The sequence below is a fragment of the Piliocolobus tephrosceles genome, chromosome 11, assembly GCF_002776525.5.
Source record: "Piliocolobus tephrosceles isolate RC106 chromosome 11, ASM277652v3, whole genome shotgun sequence".
NCBI lineage: Eukaryota > Metazoa > Chordata > Mammalia > Primates > Cercopithecidae > Piliocolobus > Piliocolobus tephrosceles.
In genome coordinates, this window is record NC_045444.1 from 80958056 (window position 1) to 80974390 (window position 16335).

A 16335-nucleotide genomic window follows, 5' to 3' on the forward strand; every position below is an offset into this window, starting at 1 on the left:
ATGGAATACTATGCAGCCATAAAAAACGATAAGTTTGCGTCCTTTGTAGGGACATGGATGCAGCTGGAATCCATCATTCTTAGCAAACTATCACAAGAAGAGAAAACCAAACACCGCATGTTCTCACTCATAGGTGGGAACTGAACAATGAGCTCACTTGGACTCGAGAAGGGGAACATCACACAATGGGGCCTATCATGGGGAGGGGGAGGGGGGAGGGATTGCATTGGGGAGTTATGCCTGATATAAATGATGAATTGATGGGTGCTGACGAGTTGATGGGTGTAGCACACCAACATGGCACATGTATACATATGTAACAAACCTGCACGTTATACACATGTACCCTAGAACTTAAAGTATAATAAAAAAAAAAAAAGAAAAAAAAAAGAAAAACTCCCTTTAGCATTTCCTGCAGGACAGGTCTGGTGTTGATGAAATTCCTCAGTTTTTGTTTGGCTGGTAAAGTCTTTATTTCTCCTTCATGTTTGAAGGATATTTTCAATGGATATACTATTCTAGGGTAAAACATTTTTACCTTTAGCCCATCGAATGTGTCAAGGCACTCTCTCCTGGCCTGTAATGTTTCCACTGAGAAGTCTGCTGCCAGACATATTGGAACTTCATTACATATTATTTGTTTATTTTCCGTTGCTGCTTTCAGGATACTTTGTTTATTTTTAAATGTTGAAGTTTGATTTTTAAATGCCTTGAGGTACTCTTCTTTGGGTTAAATCTGCTTGGTGTTTTATAACCTTCTTGTACTTAAATACTGGTATCTTTCTCTAGGTTTGTGAATTTCCCTGTTATTATCCCTCTGAATAAACTTTCTACCTCTATCTCTCTCTACGTCCTCTTTAAGGCCAATTACTCATCGATTGGAGTTTTAAAGAAGCCACTTTCTATATCTCATAGGAATGCTTCATTAGTTTTTATTCTTTTTTCTTTCGTCTCCTCTGTGTATTTTCAAACAGCCTGTCTTCAAGATTACTAATTCTTTATTCTGCTTGATCAATTTGCTATTTAAGAGACTGATGCATTCCTTATTATAGGAATTGCATTTTTCACTTCCTTATTGCTGCTTAATTCTTTTTAAGATTTTCAATTTATTTGTTAAATTTATCTGATAGGATTCTAAATTCCTTCTCTGGGTTATCTTGAATTCCTTTCAGTTTCCCCAAAGCAATTTTTTTTTTTTTTTTTTAACAACAGAGTCTCGCTCTGTCACCCAGCCTGGAGTGCAGTGGTGCAATCTCAGCTCACTGCAACCTCTGCCTCTCGGGTTCAAGCAATTCTCCTGCCACAGCCTCCCAAGTAGCTGAGACTACAGGTGCGTGCCACCACACCCAGCTAATTTTTTATTTTTATTTTTTTGTAATTTTAGTGGACACTAGGTTTCACCACATTAACCAGGATGGTCTCGATCTCCTGACCTTGTGATAGTCCTGCCTTGGCCTCCCAAAGTGCTGGGGTTACAGGCGTGAGCCACTGGGCCCGTCCAAAGCAACTATTTTGAATTATCTGTCTAAAAAGTCTCATACCTCTGTTTCTCTGGGACTGGCCCCTGGTGCCTTAGTTATTCATTTCGTGAAGTGATGTCTTCCTGGATGGTCATCATGCTTATGGATGTTCCTCATGTCTGGGCATTGAAGAGTTAGGTATTATTGTAGTCTTCACAATCAAGCTTGGCTGTACCATCCTTCTTGGGAAGGCTTTCCAGGTATTCAAATGGACTTGGTGCTGCGATATAAGATTTTGGTCATTGCAGTCATATCTTTTATAGGGGGAACTTCGAGTCCGGTAACATTGTAGTTCTTGCAGACTTGTAGAGATACTGCCTTAGTGGTCTTGGATGAGATCTGGAAGAATAATCCAGATTACCAGATAGAGAGTATTGTTTTTTTCCTTCTTTTCCCCCATATAAAAGGAATTCTCTCTCTCTCTCTCTGTGCTGACCTACCTGGAGCTTGAGGAGGGGTGACAAAACACCCCTGTGGCCACCACCACTGGGACTGCCCTGGATCAGACCTGAAGCCAGCACAGCACTAGGTCACATGCTCCCAAAATCCACTAGCTTCAATCCCAGCACAGCTCTAGGCCTTGCCTAGGAGTTGCAGTCCCTGTGTTCTAGACAAGTTTTCAAGTTTATTTAGTGCCCCAAAGCACTTTAGAGCATGGTGGTGAGGCTTGCTGAAACTCAATTTTCTGCCCTTGGATGTACAATTCCCCTACAGCTAGGGCTGGTCTAAATGTTCCCTCCATGGGCATCAGCTAAGTTCTGCCCAGTTTTGGCAGCACTGGCTTCCAGAGCAAAGTCCCACAACAGCTGCACTCTGTCTCTTGCTTAGCACATAGATTCCTGCTCCATGCCATGGGGCTACTGCTGGAAGATTGAGGAGGGGTGGTGTTGCTCATTCAAGGCTCTCTTTCCTTCCCTTCTCAGTGCCTCTTTCAGTGATATGAATTTAAAATCAGTTATCATGATCACTCTCTTGATTTTTCGTTCTTAGGAAGATACTTTTTTGTGTAGATAGTTGTCAGATTTGGTGTTCCTGCAAGGAGGATGATTGGGCGAGTCTTCTATTTAATCATCTCACTCTGCCTCTCTCTCATGGAGCTATCTCTCTCATGGAGCTATTTTTAAGTTTTTTTTTTTTTTTCCTCTGGCACTTCATATTCAATATGAATGCAAATTTTATTGGATTTATTTTCCAGAAAATGGGCTTTTACTACTTTACTATCTTATTTTGCAGAGGGATTGATCTGGGGCTATGGAAGGCAGAATTTTTGTACCAGGAATGTAGGGTGGCCTCCAGTTCCCATAGGTGATTAGCTTATTGAATAATTCTGTAGGCTGCCAAGAAAGTGAAACCCATTAAGGATCAGGCAGAGTGAAGCTGGTCTGGCCAGTAGGAGAACTAGCTGGGTGAGGAGTCGTTCTCACTAGGCTGAGGGAATATCTGGTAAAAACAGCAAAACTCACAGCTTCAGGCCTTTGGGGCCCTGTAAGACTCATAGATATCCAAGCAGGCAGCACATGGAATCACGGACCTTACAATACACAACTCCATACCAACTTGTCTAATCTAAGCCACCATTACTGCAATAGTCTTATTAACTAATCTTAATAAAGTAGTCACAAAGTTCCTGTCAAAATTTTAGTCAGATTGTGTCACTTCTCTGCTCAAAACCCTAAAATGCTTTCTGATCTCCATCAGAACAAGAGGCAAAATTCTTAAATAGCTTTAAAAGCCTAACATTTCTGGATACTGTCATTTCTCTGACTTTGTTTTGTAATACTCTCTTTCACTCACCCACTTCGTTTTAGCCACAATGACCCCCATTCTACCTGTTGAACACATTTAAAATGTCCCCATATCAGGAACTGTGCTCTTGCTCTTCCTTCTGCCTTAAATGCTTTACCACTCACTTCAAATCTTTGTTCACTCATTCACCTCTTTTGGATCTTCATTGATATGCCATCTTTATGAAGAGGCCTCTCCAAACTTTCCTATTTGAAATTCTGTACATTCTCATACAGCACATTAGCTACTTCAATACTTTATTTAATTCCCATACAGTTATCACCATCTAAAATATTACATAATAATTTACTTATGATGTGTTCATTTTCTCCACCGAGATATAAAGTACATGAGGACAGTTAGTTTGCCTATCAGTTTATTCTCATAACTCATCACCTAAAACAAATTTTTGGTAGATTTGGACACATGGTAAGTATTTGTTGAATAAAATAAATGAATAAATCTTTGTTTTATTATTTAATTTATATGAGATAATAAAAAATTTTAAAAACTTTTTCAAACATTGAACATTATTTTTCTCAAAAAATATAAAAATGTGCATTAAATTCGTTTTTTCTTTTTTGTTTTCTACCAATTTCACACATGTGATTAGGCTTCTGAGAAAGTGACACAGAGGGGTTGGGAAATACAGGCTAGAAATTACTCTTTGGGGTAAACTGTGGCCAGTGAAAGACAGACAACAGGAAAGATCCATCACATCATTTTTTGCACTTCAACTCAATGTTTCTTACAGCTTCTCCAAAGATCTTCCATGTGGCCAAACTCCAATTTCTGGTGAAGCTGTCAGCATCTCTGCAAGATCCCATCTTAGTTTTGTATTCCCTCCTGCTCTGCCTTACATCCTTCTTTCTTTCACCATCATATCAAATTACATCTTTCAGGAAAGAGCTGGCATATAAGTAATTACTCAGACTTAATTTCTGTAGGGAAAACAGACTACAATACTCTTCTATCCCAGGACAGAATTCCTCCAAGTAAAAGAAGTGGATATTATTAGAAAGGAGTATACAATCTAGTTGGTAGATTGGAAAGGAGTCTACAACCTAGCTAGTAGCATAGGATATAAAATGTTAAATAACATAGAATCAACTAGAGACAAAATCCATATTTTAAAAAAACAGATAAAAAGAACAATAATTGAAAAAAGCAGTATAATTGTTACAAGTTGAAGTCAACAGGGAATACTGATCTTAAAATATTTAAAGATATGGATTGGAAGACCATAAATTTCAGGAACTTGTAGCCTGGAGAAAATCTTGGACCAGAGATATGTTACGGGAGTGCACCTGCATGAAAGGGAGAGTGAGGGCAATGAGAGATAGTATTTCTTTTGGGTAATAATAAAAAAGCAACTTAGAATAGGTAAGGTATATAGGTGGAATACAAAGGGACTTACTGAGGATAAGTGCTGAAGGTATGATTAAAAAATAGCTAGATTCCCACATACAAAAGGAAAAGATAAGTCGATTTTATGGTACAATATGAACCTTTATCAAAGACTTTCCATAATGTTCTCCTGACTTTACTCTCACTATGGGGTGTGTGTGTGTGTATGTCTGTGTGTGTATGTTGTGTTGTGTGTATATATACATATTTCTGCCAAAATAATATCATTCATTCCTTTGAATTATTTTGTTAGAATACAGTTTAGTCGGCCGGGCGTGGTGGCTCAAGCCTGTAATCCCAGCACTTTGAGAAGCCGAGACGGGCGGATCACGAGGTCAGGAGATCGAGACCATCCTGGCTAACACGGTGAAACACCGTCTCTACTAAAAAAAATACAAAAAACTAGCCGGGCGAGGTGGCGGGCGCCTGTAGTCCCAGCTATTCCGGAGGCTGAGGCAGGAGAATGGCGTAAACCTGGGAGGCGGAGCTTGCAGCGAGCCGAGATCCGGCCACTGCACTCCAGCCTGGGCGACAAAGCGAGACTCCGTCTCAAAAAAAAAAGGAATACAGTTTAGTCAGAAAATGGATATTTTAGTGGATGAATAAAATTTGGAGGTGTAAGTCTACAACATGAGAATTTTTCTGGAAATGTAAACTCAGGAGAAAAGATAAAATGAAGGATTCTGTGCAGCCATGGAAGCTAATAACAGTCCAGGGACTTGAGAAACAATTGTGCCATGAATGAATGAAGGCCATAGAAAAGAATGCCAAAGGATGCAGGAGACTCCATCTGTCTTACAGTGTTGCCCAGGGGCAACCTTGACATAGAATAAATGTAGTAAAAAAAAAAAATCTAGCAGTGAAAATAGATTGCAGGTAATATAAAGGCATATAAATAGTAGATAGCATTTCCTCTGTATGCAGCGTAACTCATATACTTTTACTGTCTTGTCATAGATTAACAACTTGGCAAAAGCCTGCAGTGGACAGTAAAATCCACGGAGCCAGCAACCATGATTGTTTTATTCATCACTATGTACCAGAACTTGGAACAGCACCTGTCACATAGAATTCAACACCTATTTATTAAATCAATGGATTGATTATCTCAGGGGCTCGCAAACTTTCTCAGTTCTTAGTAGTTTAGGATCCCAATAATTTTTCATGGCCTCCTTCAACAAAAAGAAATAACTAACAGTTTATTAAACAACAAAATGCCAAAAGGCTCTACCTCTTAATAGCATCACCTTGGTGTCTGGAATTTCAACATACGAATTTGTGGATGATTCAAATATGCAGTCTATAACACTTTTCAAACTAGTAGTTCTGCTGATGCACAACAGATATTGCTAAGTTTCCCTAGAAATTTACGGTATCTCTCAGTGCTCCTGACAGTTGCTACTCGGGAACCTCAGGATTCACTTAAAATAAATGAAAAAGTTGTCCATTAAATTTTTAATTTCAGAACTTTTACATAGAAAAAAAAAACACTATTTTACATCTTCACTATAGAACAGAAAAGGTACTGACAAAATTGTAAAAATTAGTACATATACCCTGAGCGAAGTTACTGTTATTAATTACATAAGTTTTACAAGATATTTCCCATAATAACAATTAATTGACCAATTCCAAGTTTTTCAATTTTATTCATCAGACTTATAAACAGACTAAATATAAACTTTAAAACAAGGTAAGGGCAGATTTTAGATCTGTAAAGGCTAAGGCTGCTGTTCTGTGACATAATACAGAAACACTACAGTTTCCAACATTTCTGTTATCAAATAATATAGATGAGCTTTCAAAAGCAAAACAAGCTATATTGGCCTTCTTTAACTTCAAATATTTTTAAAAGTGTTATTATTTTATTTATATATTGCATACAAGATAAAGAATTGATTTTATGTTACTGGTTTCAGTGCTATCGTGTAGTATGTCTCCAAGGAGTTGGCAATTTACAATCCTGACTGCTCTCAGCTAAGCTGTGGCTAACCACACAGCAGCAGAGGATAGGAAAGTGCACTTAACAATAGCACAAACATGTCTACACTTCAGCATAGAGCTTTTACTGATACACTTCTTAGGTACTCAAGGTAACAATTTTCTACAGATCATGGTTCTAAATAATGTCAAGTTAATTTTCTAGCATTATTCAGACAAAACCAATAAATAGTAAGATCGCATAGAAGTATGGATAAATTTGAGACAGAAGTGTGGTAAAAATATAAAAGCTAGTTTTTATATAGATTGACATCCTAGTTTATTGTAAATAAATTCTTAGTTATTTCTGTTGTCGACCATACAGTATTGAAAACAGCCGTGGCTATTTAATTCTACTCAAAGGCTTAGTAATAGCCAGTCTATAAGTGTAATGTGAAAATTATCTACTGTCCTCTGATTCTGACTAAAAAATGTAAACAGGTATACAGTTATAATCATACGTGAATGAATCCAAGTCTAAGGAGGACTTTAGCCCAGTTCAAGTATTCCTCTTTATTTCTGGAGCCTTTAAAGAGACATTACATCAAAGCACAAAACTGTCTGTCAGCTGGAGCTATTATAAGTGGGACAGATTTTCTCTCTTGAACACTGTTCAACCAATAGATATCCAATGTGGATACTGAACATTTGCATGGTTATTACTGGTTTCATTGTACCCGCACTACTTTGTGGATGAGGTCTTCCTTGAGCAGAGTGAAATAAATCATTGACTTACTATAATACTTTGGTAAAGAAAACCATAAGATAATGGGTATCTCCTGTTATGGTGTTCATTTGAAAACACTGAAATACTTTCAGCCTTTTTGCGGTTTTTATTATTGATCTAAAAGTTTTGTTTCCCTTTGCAGGATTTTTAAAAACCATTTTTTATCATTTTCCAACATGTATCTCCCCGGGCATTAGTTATCCATGACTTCCAATATATCATGTTATCCTTGGAGATACTTTCCAAATCCATATTTCCATTATGATGATTTTACTCCTCCTATGTTTGTTTATGCTTCATCATCTACAATGTCTCAGAAAGGTGGGTTTCAATATCAAGGTCTTCTCCACTGGGCATCACCTAACGATGATGCCTTCAACAGCAGAGGTATTTCTTTAGTTTAGGTTTCACATTATGCATTACCAATTAGAGGTAGATTTTTGTTTGTTTCATTTTGTTTTGCTCTGTTTTAATACAACCTTGTACTGAATCACACTAAATGGCATCTATGATTGAGGCTTCAGGATTGGGTCTTAGTTGACAATACTTATGAATGTTAACATATATGCTAGAATTAAGGTCAAATTGTGATTTTTTTTCAGAAGCTCATAAAATACAAGTCAGTTTTAAAATAACTTATTTGTAATTTAAAGATTAGGACAAATTATATTAATTTTCAAACGCCTACTATGATTTGTCACAGCAAGCTACTTGTCTATTTTCTTTGGACCAGTGAGCTAGCTGGGAATACATTCTCACAGCAATGGTAGAGCACAAGAGGGCACATTCAAATACAAAAGCACATTAAGCATTGACCAAAGGCATTTTTCACTTTCCCATTCACTTTCTTGAGGCTAAGTTGTGGAAAATCGTACTGCCCCATGAAAAGTTAGGGGAGTATAAATGAACTATTTTTGAACAATAATATAATTAAGTGAAAGGGCTATTAAATATTCCATTTGAGCCAGGATGGTAGCTTGGAATAGATAATAGTGATGAACATGGAGAGAACTGTAAAACTGCTGATATTTAGAGAGTGATATAGATGGGATTAGGGATTGGCTATGATGACTCTGGGAGAAGGTTTGTTGAGAAGGTGCCAAGCAATATTCCTGGGATAAAACTTGAATAATTTGATTGCCTTGTTTGGACCTCCACAGAGTGAATAGTGGAAAAGATGAGGGTAGTTTTATGGGTGGGGGTGCAAGGTTATAAATAACTGTCATTACTTTTATGATTTTTTAATCATTATTATTTTTGTTATTACCATTTTCAAAACTTGATGAGAGTATACAGCCTTCAGTGCTGTATTTCCCATGCTTGGTGCAAAAACTGAATTTTTATGCCTTTCTAAAATTTATATATTGAAGCCTAATCCCAAGTGATGGTATTTGGAGGTGGCCTCTAGGAGGTGATTGGGTCACCAAGGTGGAACCCTCATGAATGGCATTAGTGCCCTATAAAAGAAACCCCATAGAGCTCCCTCACTTCTTCTACTAAGTGAGGACACAGTGAGAAGACGGTCATCTGTGAACCAGGAAGTGGGCCCTCACCAGACATCGAATCTGCCAGTGCCTTGATCATGGACCTTCTACCTTCCAGAACTATGAGAAATAAATGTTTGTTGTGAAGCCACCCAACCTATGATATTTGTGTTATAGCAGCCCAAACAGACTAAGACACTTGGGCATGAATCTATTTAAGGATCCTGAAATCACTCAGCTATGTCCAGGGCTACCATTTCTTTCCTCCAGCCAACAGTACCTATAGTATTGTTCATCCACCCTTCCCTCCCATCTTTGTATTGCCATGGTCACCCACCAGTAAAAATTATTGCACCCATTTACCATGTAGAAGTTGCCTTAGATCCCATTCTCACCTTCTGTTATAAAGCATAATGGGTATATGTGGACATAAACACATACATCGATTTTTGAGTTAATTGTCCTAGTTTTTGTACTGGGAACATACTTACATTATCATCCTCTAACTAATCACTTTCAGACTAGTAAATTGGTTTGATCTTAACTCCCGTTTTTGTTGTTGTTGTTGTTGTTTGTTGTTGTTTAGAGACAGTCTTGCTGTGTCGCCCAGGCTGGAGTGCAGTGGCGCAATATTGGCTCACTGCAAGTTCCATCTCCTGGATTCAAGCGATTCTCCTGCCTCAGCCTTCCAAGTAGCTGGGACTACAGGTGCCCGCCACCGCACCTGACTAATTTTTTGTATTTTTAGTAGAGACGGAGTTTCACCATATTAGCCAGGATGGTCTCCATCTCCTGACCTCATCTGCCTGCCTCAGCCTCCCAAAGTGCTGGGATTACAGGCGTGAGCCACCATGCCTGGCCCAACTCCAGGTTTTAATTTTCAAAAATATGTTGTTTCCAATATTTCTGCCTATGTTCATCAATTGCATCCATAAAGCAAGTATTATAGCATCTCCCATACCAAACCCAGACATTGAGATACTCTTTCCCATACTGACCTCAGCACCCCGGAGTCCTACTTGTTCAGGAGGTAGAATTGAGAAAAAAAATTATATAGACTTAAATTTTATAGTTTTAAATGTATCCAAATTGTTGCCATTCTGACAAAAGCCTACAACATTAAATAATTTGAACTGCATTTTGGTAAAATATGAAAATATAGAACGTTTTTACTATAATAATTATAAACTATGATTAGTATGATAATTTTACTATGATAATTGTTATACACAACCTAGAAATCAAAATGAGGCTTAAAAAACAGGATCAAGAAAATAATGCTTGCTTCCACTTAAAATGTAATTACTACTGCAGTACTTAAATTGCCCCTACATATATTAATGATTTGTACCAGTTAGTTCAATACCAGTGCAAGTGTATCTAGATCTCACACCCACACCCACACACACACACACACACAAATGCAGACTTGTGCATGCACATTCAATGTTTGACAAATTATTTAGCATTTTCAGCAGTTGCACGATGTATTTATTAATTGCCTGTAAAATCAGCATAATATGTTCAGTAAGTGCCAGCTTGCCGTATATTGTACATAATCACACATTTGAGCCACACAGTTGTTTATGTCATTTTATAATCATGCTAATAATTACCAGATAACTAAATTATTCCACAAACTATAAATGTTATATTTAATTACTTTCTCAATTTTTACACGTTGCCATGGAGATTCAATTGCTAACTCAATCCATAAATTCAGTTCTTTTATAATTTCCATCTGTATCAATATGAATGTGGAATGAATTAATAAAACTGGGAAGCATGTGCAAACAAGTTAGCATTTTCTTGCTATGTTTTCTATTCACATAGCTTCTATAGGATGCATTGAAAATGTATCAGGTTCTCTCTAACATCTTCAAAGCATTCCTGAATGCTGAAAATTAAAGGAAGAGGAATAAAATAAATCTTTCACAAGATACAATTTCCACCTTCTGTCAGGAACTAACTGATTAGAAAACTCTTTATAGGTTAAACCAACCATTACATTTTTATGATTCTGTGTATTTCCAAACATAAAAAATGAAGCTTTCTCACTATAATCTATCCCTATACAGTAAATATTACCATGGTCCATAACAACAGTCTGTGTAACAATTTATCATATATATTTTTTGGGTTTTCTTTACAGTATCTTTTTATGGTGCTGAAAATTTCCCTAAGAATATTTCTTCATCCAAAATTGTTTAAATCTTAAAAGTATCTTGTGATAAACATTGCATATGTGCCAATATTTTCCATAAAACAGCCAGCATTCATCTTACAAAATTTTGAATATAAGAATTTGGGTTGATGAAAATGAATTGCTCTTTCATTAGGTAGCAAGTATTGGAAGTATAAAAAAAAAAAACACGGGGGCGGAGCAAGATGGCCGAATAGGAACAGCTTCAGTCTCCATCTCCCAGCGCGAGCGACACAGAAGACCGGCGATTTCTGCATTTTCAACTGAGACTGCGCCTCTGGGGACAGGGCTCAGCTAAAGGAGTAGAAGCCTGTGCAGACGCGAACGACTCTGTCTGACAGCTTTGAAGAGAGCAGTGGATCTCCCAACACGGAGGTTGAGATCTGAGAAGGGGCAGTCTGCCTGCTCAAGTGGGTCACTGACCCCTGAGTAGCCTAACTGGGAGACATCCCCCACTAGGGGCAGTCTGACACCCCACACCTCACAGGGTGGAGTACACCCCTGAGAGGAAGCTTCCAAAGCAAGAATCAGACAGGTGCACTCGCTGTTCAGCAATATGCTATCTTCTGCAATCTCTGCTGCTGATACCCAGGCAAACAGGGTCTGGAGTGGACCTCAAGCAATCTCCAACAGACCTATAGCTGAGGGTCCTGACTGTCAGAAGGAAACCTATCAAACAGGAAGGACACCTATATCAAAACCCCATCAGTACGTCACCATCATCAAAGACCAGTGACAGATAAAACCACAAAGATGGGGAAAAAGCAGGGCAGAAAAGCTGGAAATTCAAAAAATAAGAGCACATCTCCTCCTGCAAAGGAGCACAGCCCATCGCCAGCAATGGATCAAAGCTGGTCAGAGAATGATTTTGATGAGATGAGAGAAGAAGGCTTCAGTCCATCAAACCTCTCAGAGCTAAAGGAGGAATTACGTACCCAGTGCAAAGAAACTAAAAGTCTTGAAAAAAGAGTGGAAGAATTGACAGCTAGACTAATTAATGCAGAGAAGGTCATAAACGAAATGACAGAGATGAAAACCATGACACGAGAAATACGTGACAAATGCACAAGCTTCAGTAACCGACTCGATCAACTGGAAGAAAGAGTATCAGCGATGGAGGATCAAATGAATGAAATGAAGCGAGAAGAGAAACCAAAAGAAAAAAGAAGAAAAAGAAATGAACAAAGCCTGCAAGAAGTATGGGATTATGTCAAAAGACCAAATCTACGTCTGATTGGGGTGCCTGAAAGTGAGGGGGAAAATGGAACCAAATTGGAAAACACTCTACAGGATATCATCCAGGAGAACTTCCCCAACCTAGCAGGCCAGGCCAACATTCAAATTCAGGAAATACAGAGAACGCCACAAAGATACTCCTCCAGAAGAGCAACTCCAAGACACATAATTGCCAGATTCACCAAAGTTGAATGAAGGAAAAAATCTTAAGGGCAGCCAGAGAGAAAGGTCAGGTTACCCACAAAGGGAAGCCCATCAGACTGACAGGAGATCTCTCGGCAGAAACTCTACAAGCCAGAAGAGAGTGGGGGCCGATATTCAACGTTCTTAAAGAAAAGAATTTTAAACCTAGAATTTCATATCCAGCCAAACTAAGTTTCATCAGTGAAGGAGAAATAAAATTCTTTACAGATAAGCAAATGCTTAGAGATTTTGTCACCACCAGGCCTGCCTTACAAGAGACCCTGAAGGAAGCCCTAAACATGGAAAGGAACAACAGGTACCAGCCATTGCAAAAACATGCCAAAATGTAAAGACCATCGAGGCTAGGAAGAAACTGCATCAACTAATGAGCAAAATAACCAGTTAATATCACAATGGCAGGATCAAGTTCACACATAAAAATATTAACCTTAAATGTTAATGGACTAAATGCTCCAATTAAAAGACACAGACTGGCAAACTGGATAAAGAGTCAAGAGCCATCAGTCTGCTGTCTTCAGGAGACCCATCTCACATGCAGAGACATACATAGGCTCAAAATAAAGGGATGGAGGAAGATCTACCAAGCAAATGGAGAACAAAAAAAAGCAGGGGTTACAATCCTAGTCTCTGATAAAACAGACTGTAAACTATCAAAGATCAAAAGAAACAAAGAAGGCCATTACATAATCGTAAAGGAATCAATTCAACAGGAAGAGCTAACTATCCTAAATATATATGCACCCAATACAGGAGCACCCAGATTTATAAAGCAAGTCCTTAGAGACTTACAAAGAGACTTAGACTCCCATACAATAATAATGGGAGACTTCAACACTCCACTGTCAACATTAGACAGATCAACGAGACAGAAAGTTAACAAGGATATCCAGGAATTGAACTCATCTCTGCACCAAGCAGACCTAATAGACATCTATAGAACTCTCCACCCCAAGTCAACAGAATATACATTCTTCTCAGCACCACATCGCACTTATTCCAAAATTGACCACATAATTGGAAGTAAAGCACTCCTCAGAAAATGTAAAAGAACAGAAATTATAACATACTGTCTCTCAGACCACAGTGCAATCAAACTAGAACTCAGGACTAAGAAACTCAATCAAAACCGCTCAACTACATGGAAACTGAACGACCTGCTCCTGAATGACTACTGGGTACATAATGAAATGAAAGCATAAATAAAGATGTTCTTTGAAACCAATGAGAACAAAGATACAACATACCAGAATCTCTGGGACACATTTAAAGCAGTGTGTAGAGGGAAATTTATAGCACTAAGTGCCCACAAGAGAAAGCAGGAAAGATCTAAAATTGACACTCTAACATCACAATTAAACGAACTAGAGAGGCAAGAGCAAACACATTCAAAAGCTAGCAGAAGGCAAGAAATAACTAAGATCAGAGCAGAACTGAAGGAGATAGAGACACAAAAAACCCTCCAAAAAATCAATGAATCCAGGAGTTGGTTTTTTGAAAAGATCAACAAAATTGACAGACTGCTAGCAAGGCTAATAAAGAAGAAAAGAGAGAGGAATCAAATAGACGCAATAAAAAATGATAAAGGGGATATCACCACGGACCCCACAGAAATACAAACTACCATCAGAGAATACTATAAACACCTCTACGCAAATCAACTAGAAAATCTAGAAGAAATGGATAATTTCCTGGACACGTACACTCTCCCAAGACTAAACCAGTAAGAAGTTGAATCCCTGAATAGACCAATAGCAGGCTCTGAAATTGAGGCAACGATTAATAGCCTACCCACCAAGAAAAGCCCAGGACCAGATGGATTCACAGCTGAATTCTACCAGAGGTACAAGGAGGAGCTGGTACCATTCCTTCTGAAACTATTCCAATGAACAGAAAAAGAGGGAATCCTCCCTAACTCATTTTATGAGGCCAACATCATCCTGATACCAAAGCCTGGCAGAGACACAACAAAAAAAGAGAATTTTAGACCAATCTCCCTGATGAACATCGATGCAAAAATCCTCAATAAAATACTGGCAAACCGGATTCAGCAGCACATCAAAAAGCTTATCCACCATGATCAAGTGGGCTTCATCCCTGGGATGCAAGGCTGGTTCAACATTCGCAAATCAATCAACGTAATCCAGCATATCAACAGAACCAAAGACAAGAACCACATGATTATCTCAATAGATGCAGAAAAGGCTTTTGACAAAATTCAACAGCCCTTCATGCTAAAAACGCTCAACAAATTCGGTATTGATGGAACGTACCTCAAAATAATAAGAGCTATTTATGACAAACCCACAGCTAATATCATACTGAATGGGCAAAAACTGGAAAAGTTCCCTTGGAAAACTGGCACAAGACAGGGATGCCCTCTCTCACCACTCCTATTCAACATAGTGTTGGAAGTTCTGGCTAGGGCAATCAGGCAAGAGAAATAAATCAAGGGTATTCAGTTAGGAAAAGAAGAAGTCAAATTGTCCCTGTTTGCAGATGACATGATTGTGTATTTAGAAAACCCCATCGTCTCAGCCCAAAATCTTCTTCAGCTGATAAGCAACTTCAGCAAAGTCTCAGGATACAAAATTAATGTGCAAAAATCACAAGCATTCTTATACACCAGTAACAGACAAGCAGAGAGCCAAATCAGGAATGAACTTCCATTCACAATTGCTTCAAAGAGAATAAAATACCTAGGAATCCAACTTACAAGGGATGTAAAGGACCTCTTCAAGGAGAACTACAAACCACTGCTCAGTGAAATCAAAGAGGACACAAACAAATGGAAGAACATACCATGCTCATGGATAGGCAGAATCAATATTGTGAAAATGGCCATACTGCCCAAGGTAATTTATAGATTCAATGCCATCCCCATCAAGCTACCAATGAGTTTCTTCACCGAATTGGAAAAAACTGCTTTAAAGTTCATATGGAACCAAAAAAGAGCCCGTATTGCCAAGACAATCCTAAGTCAAAAGGACAAAGCCGGAGGCGTCACGCTACCTGACTTCAAACTATACTACAAGGCTACAGTAACCAAAACAGCATGGTACTGTTACCAAAACAGAGATATAGACCAATGGAACAGAACGGAGCCTTCAGAAATAATGCCACACATCTACAACCATCTGATATTTGACAAACCTGAGAAAAACAAGAAATGGGGAAAGGATTCCCTATTTAATAAATGGTGCTGGGAAAATTGGCTAGCCATAAGTAGAAAGCTGAAACTGGATCCTTTCCTTACTCCTTATACGAAGATTAATTCAAGATGGATTAGAGACTTAAATGTTAGACCTAATACCATAAAAACCCTAGAAGAAAATCTAGGTAGTACCATTCAGGACATAGGCATGGGCAAAGACTTCATGTCTAAAACACCAAAAGCAACGGCAGTAAAAGCCAAAATTGACAAATGGGATCTCATTAAACTAAAGAGCTTCTGCACAGCAAAAGAAACTACCATCAGACTGAACAGGCAACCTACAGAATGGGAGAAAATTTTTGCAATCTACTCATCTGACAAAGGCTCATTTCCAGAATCTACAAAGAACTCAAGCAAATATACAAGAAAAAAACAAACAACCCCATCCAAAAGTGGGGAAAGGATATGAACAGACATTTCTCAAAAGAAGACATTCATACAGCCAACAGACACATGAAAAAATGCTCATCATCACTGGCCATCAGAGAAATGCAAATCAAAACCACAATGAGATACCATCTCACACCAGTTAGAATGGCAATCATTAAAAAATCAGGAAACAACAGGTGTTGGAGAGG